Genomic DNA, 15504 nt, shown 5'->3' on the forward strand with positions numbered 1-15504 from the left:
ATGATGAGATTTTATTTATAGGGAAATGAAGCTTAATAACTCTGAAAACCTTTTGAGCTCCACCAGTGGGTTGGCATTTGTGTTTTTCAGTGATTGTTTTAACAGCTGGATGACTCATTGTGAGACTGGGGAAACAGATGGTTCTCAGGTGATGAATGATCTTGGTGATGACTTGACTTTTTTCTCTAGCTTCCTAGTAGATCAAGCTTTCGTGTACCCTGTGCACTTCCAACATCTGTTCAACTGATAAGCACAAACTGCATGCTGGCCAAGAGTCCTAAAGACTTCGCTGATCTCCTCACTTTTCTGCATCACTGATAGTCTCATATTTGTGATTTTGGGTTTTTTTTTTTTATGAAAATGCAGATAGATTGCAATGAAATTTTGTACATTGTATAACTAATGTATTACTGATAATCTAGGAACACATCAACTATTCTAATGATTCCTCTGGAAACAGCAGCCAATATTTCATGTTTGTTTACAAATGTAAATGAAATTGAAAAAGCAAAAATATGTTTAGGCAAATGGTTTAAATGTTGTAGTCAATACTACTACTTCTACTCGTAAACAAGGACTAGCAAGAAGCACTCCAAACCTCTGCCGAGGCCCCTCACTCATTGGCCAATATTTACTTTTAAGAGAATACTGTTGTTTTTGTATATATTAATTTTGTTTCTTTTGTTTAAAATGTTTTTAGTGCACTAAAAGCAAGTGCAACATGCAGGCTTTTGATGTTTGCCTTCTTGAAACCCATTTTAATACACTTAAAAAAATTTTTAGTATAGACAGAAAAATACTTTATTGATCCCAGAAGAGAAATTGTTGTATTATAGCAGTACAAGTTGTTGTTGTTTTTTATTTATGTCAATCTAGAACATGTATAGCACTCATTTAATTGTTTAGTTAAAATCATTTAAATGTGTAGTAATAAATATCAGATGAAAAATGTTTTGATCAGAAGCTTGTTTTGTGTTCTGATATAGAAGCATTATTTTCTCTTTGACCTTGAGATTATTTATTGACCTTGAAGGAGAGGTTAGAGGTCACAGTTCAAGTTTAAGTTCAAGTTTGTTTTATTTATGTACACATTTAAATACAACAGAAAGGTAGACCAAAGTGCTGTACAGGAATAACAAAATAACCTGTACCAAATAACCTATAACTTATAATATTAATACCAAATAACTCTCATACAGTATTAAAAGCCAGTGGTCAAATGTGATTGGATATTTAAAATTTTTCAACTGTACTTTCTATATGTTGACAATACTTAACACGCTTGCAAGAATCACAGTTTCTAAGATATAAGGCTTTTTTTGACCAATAAATAATTAAGTTGTTGTTGGATTTAAATGTATTGCTAACATGACCCCACACCACACCCCTACAAAGCTGTAACAGAATAAAGTCAAACCCTTTTGAGCCACAATGTTTACAGACAGAAAGAACGACCCGCACACACACACACGCGCTACCAAAAACAAATGAGGTAAAAGTATTTTTCTTCCAATCAGAGACTGTTTTGCTGGTCATAGTTTGAATTTCTTTAAAACGTTGATTCTTTTAACAGGTCAGACTTTATCCTTTTTATACCATCTGCATTTTATCATTGTCACAGCGTGCATCTTAGCAGCCGTACAACTCCTACCCAGGTAGTTTTATTTCCATACCTTTGCTGGAATTACAGTAGCTTATTACTTCACTCTGATGCAACCCAACAGCATACAGTACATCACCGAATGGAAAATGCTAACAAACCTGTTAAACACTCTGATACATGCGTGTGCAGGTACACACACAGTCCTCATTCTATCAAGTCTCTTCCCCAAAGCCAAAGGCTGCCAGAGAAACAGAAGACACACATGGAGCCCTTGAGCTGCGAGGGCCCTGGGCCAAAAAGCAACTTAAATCAATTCTGTTTGATTAGGTGCCACGGCATACACTACATCATTATAATTCCATTAACGCAGGGATGGATTTTCAATGAATGTAACTGCAGGCAAATAGTTGGGCATAATTGTGTGAAATGAAATACAGCATAGGTTTGGAATATGGGTGTGAATTTCTTTCTTTTCTCCCATTTCTCCTCCCTGTTACCAGATAAGGACTTTGCCTCATCCTAATGCTGTGGTCTTGATCTGTTTCTTTTTGCAAAGCTGCTTCTGCCCCACAGCATGTTAAAAAGCTTTTAGAATGCTTAGTCTAAATTATTTCACACTTTATTATATCAGCTTTGGCTCACTGGGTCGGGGTAAGACCACCATGCAATTGCCTGAATACTGATAAATAAATACTGTATATATGCCATTGGTTACAGCATGGAGAGGTTAAGCATGTGAATAAGGTCTATTGTTATTTTTCTACTTTGCTTTTTGAATAGTATTAGACACATTACAGCAGAAGACTCAAAGCTGGGATTTTGATAGAGGGCCGGACAGACTCGTAATGTGATTACGCATGTCATCCATGAGGGCAAGTGGCTGGTGCTTAAAAAGCATCAGAGCATGAGCAGAGCAGTGGTAAAGCCAGCCAGATTTATAGCAGCATATTTACTGCAATTTTATGCCCAACCAATCAACCTTTTCTGAGCATATATATGAGCTATACATTAGGCAGAAATATTTAGACTTGTCCAAGGGTTTTATCTCATGCTATGGAAAGTGTTTCTGTGGCTGCTGAAATAGCTCCCACTTCTTAGATAGTTTTTTTTTCTTCTTATATATCTTTGATGCCTAGTCTGGCAGATGAACTCGGACTTGAACCTCCCCGGTTCTTGAGCAGAAAATGTTTGCACAAAATTTCAGCTTTGCTTCTGTATGATTTCTTTCATCTTCTTTTTTTCAATCACTGATCACAGTCAGCTCAGAGTAAACCGGTCCTTAAGCTGCTGCAGAGTTCGTGTTGGACACGGTGCATCTTTAACACAGTGCGAGCTGGAAGGACTCATCAAATATTTGTGTCTTTCCCAGTCAAGCAACACAGTGCTTACACTGGCTGGATGACTCAGTGCCCCCATGTGCCCTCTTGGAATGTTCCCCTGCGTAGAATGGATGCTGCAGACATCTGCAGTGACAGAAAGTCACTGATGAAGGTCAACAATCCATCAGGCCCTAAGGAGGAAAAAACTCTGAGCCACTGAGTGAACATTTAAAATGATGAATGTATGCAGCAGATTAACATAAATAGCAGAGTAAATGCTGACCAAATGTTTTCTTTGTAAGGTCAGCGTTTCTAGTTATATATCACAAATATGGTATAAGCTATAACACTAGCACCATCCTGATATAACAGCTTGAACCAAAACACTGTCATTCCCAAGCCGACTTAACTGTGCAAGTAAGTAAACAGTAATCAATAATAACTGCGCCGTTGGATAAAAAGTGAAAGTGCTATGAAGCAAATTGTTCTTCAGCATGAGATGTCAGGACACATCTGTCAAATATTTCCAGCTGATCATCTTTGCCTCAAAAGCTATTTACACACCTCCACTTTCAGGTGCTCACTAGGGTAAACTGTTATACAAATACACATACAAATCCTATAAATCCACGTGTATGCACATCCATATCATTCATTACTATATTACAGTAACAGAGGAGCAAAACTACTGTAGTTACTCTGTGGTTCAATATTTCGCAGTGAGCCACCAGCGCTTGCCAATGAGGCAATGGAGCAACAACTGTGCCAGTTTGTGTTGAGCAAGGGGAAATCAAGGGGAGATTTATGAGCATAATAATGAATCCTATGCCCGCTTTAATTACAACGATCCTGGACTCTTTGAAGTATGCTGTTGCAGCTGGAAACCGTTTGCCTTGTGTCTGAGTCCTTTACACTGAACAGATAAACACGGATCAAGTATTAAATTTGCATGTTAGTTAGAATTTTTAAATTATTTCCTCATATTTGTCAGCATCAGTGTTAACAAATTACAGGAAGGGGAGCTTAATTTGCGAGCTCTGTTTACACGTGTAATGCTGAGAATATTTAGGATTCACTCAGACTTTCATTGTCTATTAGTGAAATCAAAACTGAACAGGGAGCTTAACTAGGTTTGTGAGCTACAGTAAGCCATTAGCAGCTCATGAGTCACGGTGCAGATGATGCTAATATATTTCGTAAGCGAATTTTGAATGTCAACCAACCACCATTCGGAGGGCAAAGATGAGCCCTGCACAGATGCTTTTCACCCACGTTGTCTCTGATGCACCTGTCCCCACCGTATGTCAAGCACTCCAATCACCGCAAACCAACCTAAACAAGGCAAATCGATCAAAATCTGTGCCAAAGGAGGTGTGTGACAGTTCCACCTGTGTATCACCAGGAATTCACTTCCCTTTCTCTTGCCCCAGATAAAGAGCCTGATCTCTGGCAGAATAAAAACGATCTGTCAGCTCCTGGCAGGCTCGGGCTCTCCAAAGAATCAGACTCCCGCAACACCCACCTTCTCTCCCCAGGTGATGGTGATAGCAGGGTGGATGGGAGGGAGTTCCAGTTGATAACAGTTTTTATGATTCTACATTTCCATATTTTCACTTTAAGCTTTTCTTTTGGATTGATAAACATTATAAATGACAAAAAAATGGAAACCAAACAGACATTTTTCATTGTTATATGTTTATTAATATTCAAATACTGGTGTTTGTTGAAACCGCTGTTTATCTTTTAATGTTAATGTTAATGTTAAATCGTTCTCTGTCCAGGGATTCATTTTTATTCATTCCTTTACATCATTATACTGTGTGTGATCCTTTACATACTCGGGGAAGTTAACCAACCTCAAAGGAGTAACGTGAATAAACCCGCAAAAAGTGTGGTTCCAGTTCCCCATAAGAAAGTGGAACAAGTGTATGAAAAAAAAAAACAGTAGCTTTTTTGCTAGGTTATAAAAAAAATCCAACAACTTAGAATTAAAATTATTCACTCGCTAAAGTAAGGATGGGTTATTTTCACATGTTTCTGAAGTGTTTTTTCAGATCCTGTATCAGTGTTTAATTTCTCTAATTTCTCCAATAGATGAACCAGCTAGGGCTTTGTGCCAGGATTTATTGCTGGTGCCTAAGCTCATTTGACAGATTGACAACTTGTTATTGTGTTTTATTAATATGCTTCTTTTGTATGCAAAGACTTTTTATGCAAATTGATTCAAGACTGCAGGTTTTAACGTAAAAAAAAAAACCCAAGTCCAGCGTGTTTGTATGCATGACAAAGTGTACGAGTGTGAAGACAGATAGGGCTGATAGTCTTTCATGATCAACTTATTGGCTGTTTACTGACAATACAGAAAGTCAAGGTTTCAGCCAGCACCCCAAAGAGCAACCATTTTTCCCATTTCATACACATATATTTCATTTTTTCGCCAGGAAGATTGTGTTGTTGTGGAACAAGGTCAGAGCCCCAGAATACTGCAGGGGGAAACATGTTAAGTGAGCTGAGAGGAGCCAGAGTGAGCTTGATGGATGCTTGGCAGGTTTAGAGTGGAGCGCCTTAAGACCTCTTTCTTTCTCTCTCTCTCACACACACACACACACACACACACACACACACACACACACACACACACACACACACACACACTCCTTCCACTGACTGGAGTCTACTGCTCTTTTCATTGGGTGGCAAAGGTTTGCATAGCCTGGCTCGTGGAATCAATCAGGAATACTCATGTGAAATTAGTGAAACTGCAGGGGATGACTTATTTTTTTCCTTAATGGCTTTAATCTGGGATAAATGCACTGTTAGATCTTTCTTGCCTTATTTAATGCTGTTGAAATAGAGAAGAAGGCCCATTCCTGCAACTGAGCAACACTGGCCTCTATTGGCAGCCAGAGAAACAGGACTTAACATGAGGAACAGCAGGTGAAAAACGTAACTACATTAATAAATATAACAAATCTTTCTCTGTCTACCACTCTTTTTATCCGTCTGTATGTGTGTTTAGGATGTATTTGTGTGTTGTTTCCTTTCTTTGTTTGTGAACATGTCAGTGCAGCGCATTGCAGGCACACGTCTGTTCTCTTTGTGGCTGCGTTTGTTAATGTCACTCAAGACAGGCAAATTGAACGTGCTATTGTTAGTGCCGGAGGGCAACAGGAGTGCATTTGACAGCTTGACAGCTCTCATTAGCGTATTAGACACAAACAGTGGCACAGATGCTCCCGGTCAGTCCTTGGTCAGCCTGGAGCTTTGCTTAACGGACCACTGACAGGTGGCTTTGTGGCACTCTGTCTCGTGGTTGACAGGGTGGCAAAGCAGAAGCTCATCTTCAATAGACTGCTGGGATTGCCAAGGACGGTGGATATTTCACAAGCATGAAGAGTGTAAGACTATAATTAAATAAATTGTGAAGTATTTGCAAACATGTAAACACTGAAGCCCAAGTGAAAATACAGAAATCAATAAAGGAGAACCAAAGAAATGGAAAAACACATTGGCATCTATGACTGTTTCTATGACTGTTGCCATGTAGCGCTTGCAAGAAAAAGGTACCTGAAAGAAAAACAAATGCTTGCTTATTGCTTGTTATTTGTTTTATAAAGGATTTTCAAAGGCAATCATAACGGGAAGCTCATATATGCAACCTTGAACTGCATTTGGTCATACAGCCTTTAAAGCAAACTCTCTCAATGCTCTGGTCCAGTGGTTTGGTTTGGAATGAAATCTTCCCCTTTTTTTCTTTTTTTTTCTTCTTTTCTGTAGCTGTTTTCATTTGTTATGGCACAAAGCTCAAAAGTTCACTTCTTACATTCACTCCTCACCAGCTGAAAAAAAATTTTTTTTGCCAGAGGCACAAAACTTCTGTTAAACAGAATGAAAGTTAAATGATTTTTCCAATACACCTTTTGAAGTTTGTACAATACCTCGAGGGTAAAATAGAGTGAGGCACACTAGTAATACAGTCAGTAATAATCCTGTGCAGGCAAACAGTTGGAAAGAAAAGGGGAAATGGACAAAATGTAATAAGTGAATACAGCTAAACATTGTGAACAAGTGACCTTGTCAGGATTTTTTTCCCACTTTGCTTTTTTGGAATTCAAGAGAATAATTCTTTATATTACTGTGAAAACATTTATTCTAAAAATAATTCAATGTTAAGGACAAATAATATAAAAGAAAGACACATTTTTGAAAAAAGGCTGGCAGTTTGTTCTTAATGTTCCAAATGAAGGAGTTTTTAAAAAAAATAATAAATATTCATTCTTAGAGTTTTATAGACATTTTTCAGAAATAAATAACCAACAACTGATGGCTGATGGATGTGTAATTAAATAATATCAATCAATCAAGAAAGGACTGCATTCTGGCTGCTGCGGCTCCACCAGCCATCTTTCAGTGTGAGCAATTCTTTAGATTAGTTAGGAACATTTAACATTTGCAGATAATAACAGGGCATGTAGTTTTTGTATTACCATGCATTCCTATATTACATATGTTTTCTAATATGGGTGCACATTTTTAGTAAACAATCATGTCTTGTGTGTCTCTCCTTTACTAGTAAATGGTTATGGGCTTAGTATTATTATTTATGCAGGAATTACCCCTTTTTTGTTAGTGGTAACTATAAAACAATTAACGGAAAACTTTGGAAACACATCACACCTCAGAGGAATGAAAGGATGCCACATTTTTTGATGGGAAATAAAATGATCAACCTACAGATGGCTTAATTCAAAGACATCCTGAAAATTAAAGTGAAAAAATGATGCCTCAGGCTAGTCTATTTTGCTGAATTTTCATTGCATTAGCTCCAAAAGATACTCAGTGGTTTGAATGACTCCTACATGCTGTATGAAGTCCTCCCAGATCTGGGCTAGGGAATCACTGAGCTCCTGCACAGTCTGAGGTGCAACCTGATGATGTTGGATGGACCGACACATAATGTCCCAGAGATAATCTATTGGATTTCGGTCAGGCGAGCGTGGGGGCCAGTTCCAGGAACTGCTCTGTGTCCCTCCATGGATATGCCTCCACAGACCATCACTCACCCTGATCTATGTTATAGGCCTGTGAGAAGCACAGGGTGCCAGTGGTGGCTCTGCTAATCCTGGTATTCTATGGCAAATCCCAATCAGTCTCCACAGTGCTCTGCAATGACTACAGGGCAGACTAGAGGATGCTGGGTCCTCAAGCCACCCTCATGAAGTCTATTTCTATTGTTTGGTCAGAGACATTCACACCTGTGTGGCCTGCTCGAGGTCATTTTGTACCTCTGCCAGTGCTCATCCTGTTCTTCCTTGCACAAAGGAGCAGCTCCTGCTAAGGGGTTATGGACCTTCTTATCCAGCTCTCCACAAGTAGCAGGAATATACTTGTGCACTTTAGACTGTGCTGGGAGACACAGCACAGTCTAAAGTCTAAATCTTCTGACAACAGCACACATTGATTTGCCATCCTGAAGGAGAACTACTGTACTTGTGCAATGTCTGTAGGACCAAGTATCACCACATGCTATCACTAGTGGCACTGACCCTAGCCAAATGCAACACTAGTGAAAAAACAGTCAGAAAAGATGAGGGAAAAGTGTCAGTGGCTCGCTCCTATAAAACAATTCCTGTTTTGAGGGTTGCCTCATTGTTGTTCCTCTGTTGTTAATTTTGTTAAAACCAAAGCAGGTCAGACTGATTAGCACCCTCTTCTACTCAGATGTTTGACTGACACTATGCTACACTCTCAGTGATTATTTTCCCTTTTTGTGGAACTGGAGTGCATACATGATATACACGATTTAGAGGAACAGCAGTGTTGCATGAACATAAATCTAAGTAAGGATGCTTGTTATTTAAAAAGGTCTGAATATACAGGGGACACGGGTTGCTCATCCCAAGAGGTTTAGGTCAGCTGTGCAGTTTCCTCTAAATCCACTTTAAAGATTCATGACAAATCGTGCTTTATGTGCATGCTATAAACTTCCATACAGTAGTGAGCTAGCTGGAGGCAATGTGAGCTTCTGTGTACATCTGTGCGCTTTGCAGCCTGCGTGGATGAGTGTGCCTGTGCATTTCCTGTAAACATGTAGGATTCCCACCTACACTTTTGACTGAAATCCCAGGACTCCCTGAAACCCTAAAACAGACGAAGCGAGGCATAAATTTAGGAAAATAAACAGCAGAGCAAATGAAATGAAGGGAGGTTGCACAGTTGTGTGCGATCCGTCATTCCTTTCAGACCCTGGAACAGCAGATGAAGCCATCTAGATCAAACTGAGACAGATTAACACCTGATAAAGTCCCCTTTCATCACTGCACATGAAGCCAGAAATAAATTTTACTTCAGTCCAAATAAGAATTGAACCTTCGCTTTCCACAAAGCGCTATGATTGTGCAAATCAGCTCTTGTCAGCTGCATCCATTACCTCTCCACCCCTTTGTGGAACATTATTGCAAATCTAGACAAGGAGAGAGATGCTGTTTACCCTGGCAGCTAGCCTGCTATTCATCATATATTGTAGCAGATTGGTTAATAACTGCAAAAAGCATTTACTTATAGAAATAAACTGAAGTTGTCTGACGTGCTGATATACAGTATATTCCACACTGGCTGTAATAACTCTGTAAATCAAGCTTGTGATAATGTTACCATGTACTGTAATTATGCACATGGCCTACTATATTAACATGCAAAGTCATGCACACATTTGATTAAAGGTTTGTTTACTGATATGACTAAGCCCCAGTTTCACGGGATAGTAATTGGCCGACTTAAATGAGATTGTGAGTTATTATTTAAGATGCCGGCTTTGAGTATTTGTGTAAACAGTATGTTTGAGCTGCTCTTTTTCACACTAAGGATCTCACATGGCTATTGACAGAGCACTCTGGGTAAAAAACAGCTTTGCTTATAAGCCAGGGAAAAGTCAATAGCAAGAAATTAAGACAGTCAACAAAAACAATAAACACTGGACCGCCGGGATGTATGAACCTGAGAACACGAGGCAGGGATGGATTTCGGGACTGTGCCACTAACCTTATACAACAAGTAGACAATGTAATAACATCAATATTTATAGCCGGGTGTGATGACATTGTTTGTGATGTGCACCCGGCCCCCGGGATGATTCCCAGTCCTTTATTGCTTTGCAACAGATTGTGCTGACAATGAGAGGGCAGACACGTGACAGCAGGCCAGGTGATGACCCTGCACTGATGGATGTGGCAGCCATGACGATGGGAACCAGCTTGCCGTGACATCCAGCATCATAGCAGACAATGTCAGAGCTATCCTAAGACTTGTCAAGAGAACAGCATTTTATTAGCTGTCAACACAGGAATGAAACGTTTACTTTGGTCTGAAACATGATCTACTGAGGGTGACACAATACAGGCATCACACACAATAGTAGTTACACTGGTACATCAGGCCTGGGGTAAATTTTGGAGGAAACTCCATCTTAGTCCTGTTTATTAAATACTAAGGTTTACAGTGAAAATTAGACATTTATTAACAATTAAAGTGCTACTTCAGTCACTTCTTTAAAAGGTCAAAATAGCAATTTTGAAAGTTTTCCCAAGGTGGTCTTCAAATAAGTAAGCGAACTCAAAAGTTTTTAATTTTGCAAGACACTATTGTCAGATTCTCCACGTTGAATGATTAATTCTTCCTGCTCATTCATAACAGAGAACATTGGTCTCCTCTTTCTGTAATAAATTTCTGTCTGCATTCAGAAATTGTTTTCAGGCAGTCAGATGTGGAAAATATTAAATTGGTTCATACATAGAATTCGTGTAAATTGTCTTTCTTTCATTATGTGAAAAATGGATGAAAAGAAACCTTCTTTATTTTTCTTTCAGTGTCTTAGAAAGTCCATCTGTAAACCAGTCTCGCCGTCTTCACCCATCTCAGCATTGCCTTTGGAACTGATTTGAATGAATAGGTAGCGGGCTGTATTTTTAATTAAAACCCTTAATGTTTTAAATCGGCACTTAGCTTTGAAAATGATAATAAAAAAAAGGCTGGTGAGCCACAGTTTAATCCAAACACTTCCTACACCAGACAATTACAGTGGGTATCTAACGGAATTTTACTGACATGCACCCTTTGCATAGCAAGTTTAAATGTATTCCTTTTGAACAAAGGTTTATAGTCTCAAAATGCAGAAGAAGGTAGAAAAACAGTTCAGGCAGCTTTTCTGTCCCACAAGTAAGTTTTACAGGAGCTGCTTCTCAGCCTCTAGACAGTATAAAGCTAATATAAAAGGTAATTTGGCAGCTGAAATTAACAGTATCACCAGAAGGACATTATGAAATGAAGAATTATAAGTGACAGCGGACACCACCTTCCACCACCTCCCACCACTCCACCATAGTCCTTTACTGTGTGCTTTACCACATTACATTGTGTTATACTATACTAAACCAGTTTAGACACCACTATTTTCATACAACCATTAATAACAGACATTCGAGTTAGTTAAATCTGTTTTTTAAAGACATTTAAAATCTCAAATTAGCCAAATACCCTAAGCAACTCATCCTGTGCAGAGCCATTGACTGATTTGAAATTTAAAAAAAAATACATTACAGGCTTTGAATTTCCATTTTATCAAATGCTCCATCTCTGAGAGTGACGTTATCACACATTAAACCACTTTTTCCCCCTTGAAAATACAACCATTGTACCTTTAGCTGGCAGATTGCAATCCAGACTCCACGAAAATCGTTGTGTGTTTGATGATGTTTGTTGAGTTGTTTGAAATGCTGCATTTTAAATTATCTTCCTTTAAAAAAAAGAGAAAGGATCTCTATTTATGTTTGCTCCACTTCAGTAGAAAAAGCTCATGAAAAGAACCACGGCAACAACTTTATTGATATGCCCATGCACGAATGACAGGAATGATGGTACGTGTGCGGGCTGACAGAAGAGATGGCAATAATTTCTTGAAATGTTGACCAAATATTTCCACTGCATCAGATAGAAGCAATGCCACGCTATAGAACAAACACAGAAATATCGACTCACTTGATATTTTTATGTATTAAACTGTCGTCAGATTTGAATACTAACACAAATGAAGGTGCCAAAGCACGTTTCCAGGTTGTAGCTGCCAACTTTAACCCCCTGGATACAACCAATGTAGTCTGAGTCTGTAAAGGAAAATACATAGCAACTATTTAACATGCCTGACTCAGTGAACTAAAACAATTAAACAAATGCTAACAGATTTGCACTGTGTAAACAGAAAACCAAGTTGTGTACTTACTTATTTCTTTACTATACAAGTATATCTGTGTACTACCACAAGGTTGAGACCTCAGTTTGTGTAAAGCAACAAGAAAATTGTCTCATATGCTAGGCTGGTTAGGCTATTTATTGGCTCCTTGAAGACAAAGTCGGGACAAACAACATCATTATGCTTTAGTCAAATATTCTGTAGATTTTTATTCAGGATTTCATCAGTGCCAAGTATTTATCGTTACACCCTAAAAAATGCTGGGTTATTTTCATAACTCAGCTTCTGGGTAAAAGCTGTAGGTTTGTAAGCTGGGTTAGTATGACCAAATATTGGTTCAAAAGTCATGACTCAGGAGTTGGGTTGGTAATGAGCCAGGTTCTTTAATTCACTCCACAGCTTGACTAATTCTCTTGGGTCATAGGTTGGGCGTAGGTTGATAAAATATTGAGTCAAAATTTTACCCAATTGTTAGGGCTGAAGATAAGCCTCAGAAGAAGCCACATCAGTCTTCACAAACTGCCATATTCTGACCCCCTTTTTTCCCTTGTTCATTAGACCGTGCAAAGGGCACGCGCATCCCTGCGCTTAGCTCGCTTGCTACCGATGAAAATGTGATGGCAACAGCAACATACGTGAGTAACTATACTGCCACCACCAATATTTAGCCACCATCTTTGATCCTCACTCTGAGACCTCAGTAGCTTAAAGGTCCACCACTCCGAAGTTTACGTGTAATCAAAGTAAAATAAAAAACACTAATTTACTTCCTTCTAAATATCGTTTGTATTAATCCTTTTGGTTCTTAGTCAACACACAAGGCTAAGTTGTTAAAGGGTTAACCTGGCGGGGCTGAGAATGTTGGCTGCACTCGGACCCTGCTCAGTATACAGCTAATCTGTTCTTTAGATGGAGGCAGTGTTAGCTACTGTATGACACTGGGTGAATCAGCCTGTCATTACTTCACAGACAAAGGTCACCAACTTAATTGTCCGAATGATCGGTCCACCGTAGGGGGTCCAGGGTACACAAGCTGTGCAATCACACTTGCTTATATATATATATATTTTTAACTTATATCTACGTACATTCACTTTAATAAAAAATTAAAAATGAGAAATGTTATCCTTGCTAACTTTTGAGTATTGTGATGGACCAAGCAGTGAAGGAGCGTCAGACACAGGTTAAAGTGCAAAAATAGTTTTTCTTATTTGACCCTAAAATGCACTTGGTTAAATTATACAAAAAATTCTAAATCTTGGGCCTACAAAAAGGGGTCAAAGTAACAGAACTCTTCTCAAAAACAAACAAACTACCTGGTCAACCAAGGGACTGGTTGACCAGCTAAAACGAGCTGGTCAACCAAGGGACTGGGAGCAGCTACCACTGAGGTATTTCAGAAAACAAAGATTAAATTATACATAAATACCAATGTAAACTGAAATGTGCGCACTTATTTTAAAATACAGTATTATGTGATTTTATTAGTAAATTAATTCTAAACCCAAACCAATTCTATATTACCCGTAAATTAAATCCTATATTTAAAGAAAGAAAAATGTAAGTGTAGTGTTATGTGTAAGCCTCTATTGTAACACTGATGTTTGGTAAATATTACTACTGTGTGACTTGTGCAGCCATCACAAGTACATTCAGTTATTCTAAAATTGACATTAAAAATGTTTTAACTCTAATTATTTAACTTTAGAACATCCGTGAGGTTCACCTGAGGGGGATATCTTGGTTGCCAGTCTTGAAGAACACCAGCCCATATCCATACATGAAATATGGAGGGTCCGGATATTTATTTTACACTTAATGGAGCGCTATGGAGAAAAGTGGGTATTTCTTGTACATAAACTAAATCGGTTATAAGGGTTTTTTTCTTGGTGTTGGTTTGTGTGGCTACATTTGGGCTTCTTGGTCAGAACGTCAGAGACACTGTGCTGTGCTGGCCCAAGTAAAATTATTCCAGTGGCAACTCCTAAAGTGTGTGTGTTGAGTGATGTAAACAAAGAAAATCAGTTAAAATGTTTGGATTTTTTTTTTTTTTCAAAGCTTCTGTTCTTTGTATTTTTTTATTTTCCAAGAAATCTACAGAAAAGTAAAGTTTTTGTTTATGAAATTTTATTAACCCAACTTCAGGAATAAAGGCAATTTTGGCATAATCAATGGTAGATCAGTTTCCATGTTTAAAGGACTGCCGTGGCACAAGATATGTAAGTGTCTACACTTCAATGGATACACACAACAATGATTAAAAAACCTGAATACTGATCAGTTTTTCAATCAGTATAGTATAATCAGTGTCAATGTGATTATAAAAATAAATATATAGTTTGTATGTACTCAATTTCCATATCTTTAAAAGATGTATGCACATTATATGTCACTCATCCAAGTGACATCTTCAGTCATATGCACATTATAGATGCATAAATAACAACATTTGTTGTAAATCTATTGCGAAGTTGGCAAAAAGGTTTGTAAAACCTTGTTACAGTATAAAGTGTGTGAAACACGATACTTGATCGTGGCTTAGTCCATCTCCTAACAATTAACTGCAAGCATTCAAAACCAAAGACTGGTCTGCTTCATTGTTGATTTGTCCTCTCTGAGCAAATGTCAGGCATAGTGTTGGAGCTCACCGCTCCAGGATTACAGACAACTTGACATTAACCAAACAACTGCAAATAATCTTACTTTATTGACCCTTTTCTTTTGTTTAAAAATTTCAGGATGTGTGGTTCAGCCCTTGCAGAACTCATAGTCCAGCAACTGGATGTCAGGAAGAGTGTCTACGCAATGTCAGGAAAAGGCTTCGTTCTATCAGGAAGAAGAATTCAGAACCAAAGGAACCCCAAGAAAATGTTCATCTTGCCTGGTACTAGAAGATAGATTTGTTTCTGCTTTTTGCAGCAATTTAAGGTCTGTTGATGGCTGCTTCAAATGATTTTTTGTTTTTGATGCAGGTTACCCAAAGTCATGCGTCCAGGTTTGGGAATTCCTTCACACTGTCATCTATCCCAGGAATAGATGAATCCCAGGACATGAATCAAATATAGTCAAATGAATGAGGGCTCATTTAGCTATGATGGAAGCATAAAATGTTGCTCATAAAGGTGCATGAAATGATCTGACAGGGAGATTCCCTCTTGCCACTTTTCCAAAGTCTTGATGTATGTTAAGTACTGAAAAAAATCATAAATTCATCAGTTTTTTAAAGTTAAAGGTTTTTACATGTAATTTGCTCTAACAACAGAGAGGGCTTTACATAACATGTTTTCATGTGTACTAACATGTACATGTGCTGTAACCAAAGACTGATTTGAAGTAAT

This window comes from Neolamprologus multifasciatus, chromosome 12 (genome assembly GCF_963576455.1).
Source record: "Neolamprologus multifasciatus chromosome 12, fNeoMul1.2, whole genome shotgun sequence".
NCBI lineage: Eukaryota > Metazoa > Chordata > Actinopteri > Cichliformes > Cichlidae > Neolamprologus > Neolamprologus multifasciatus.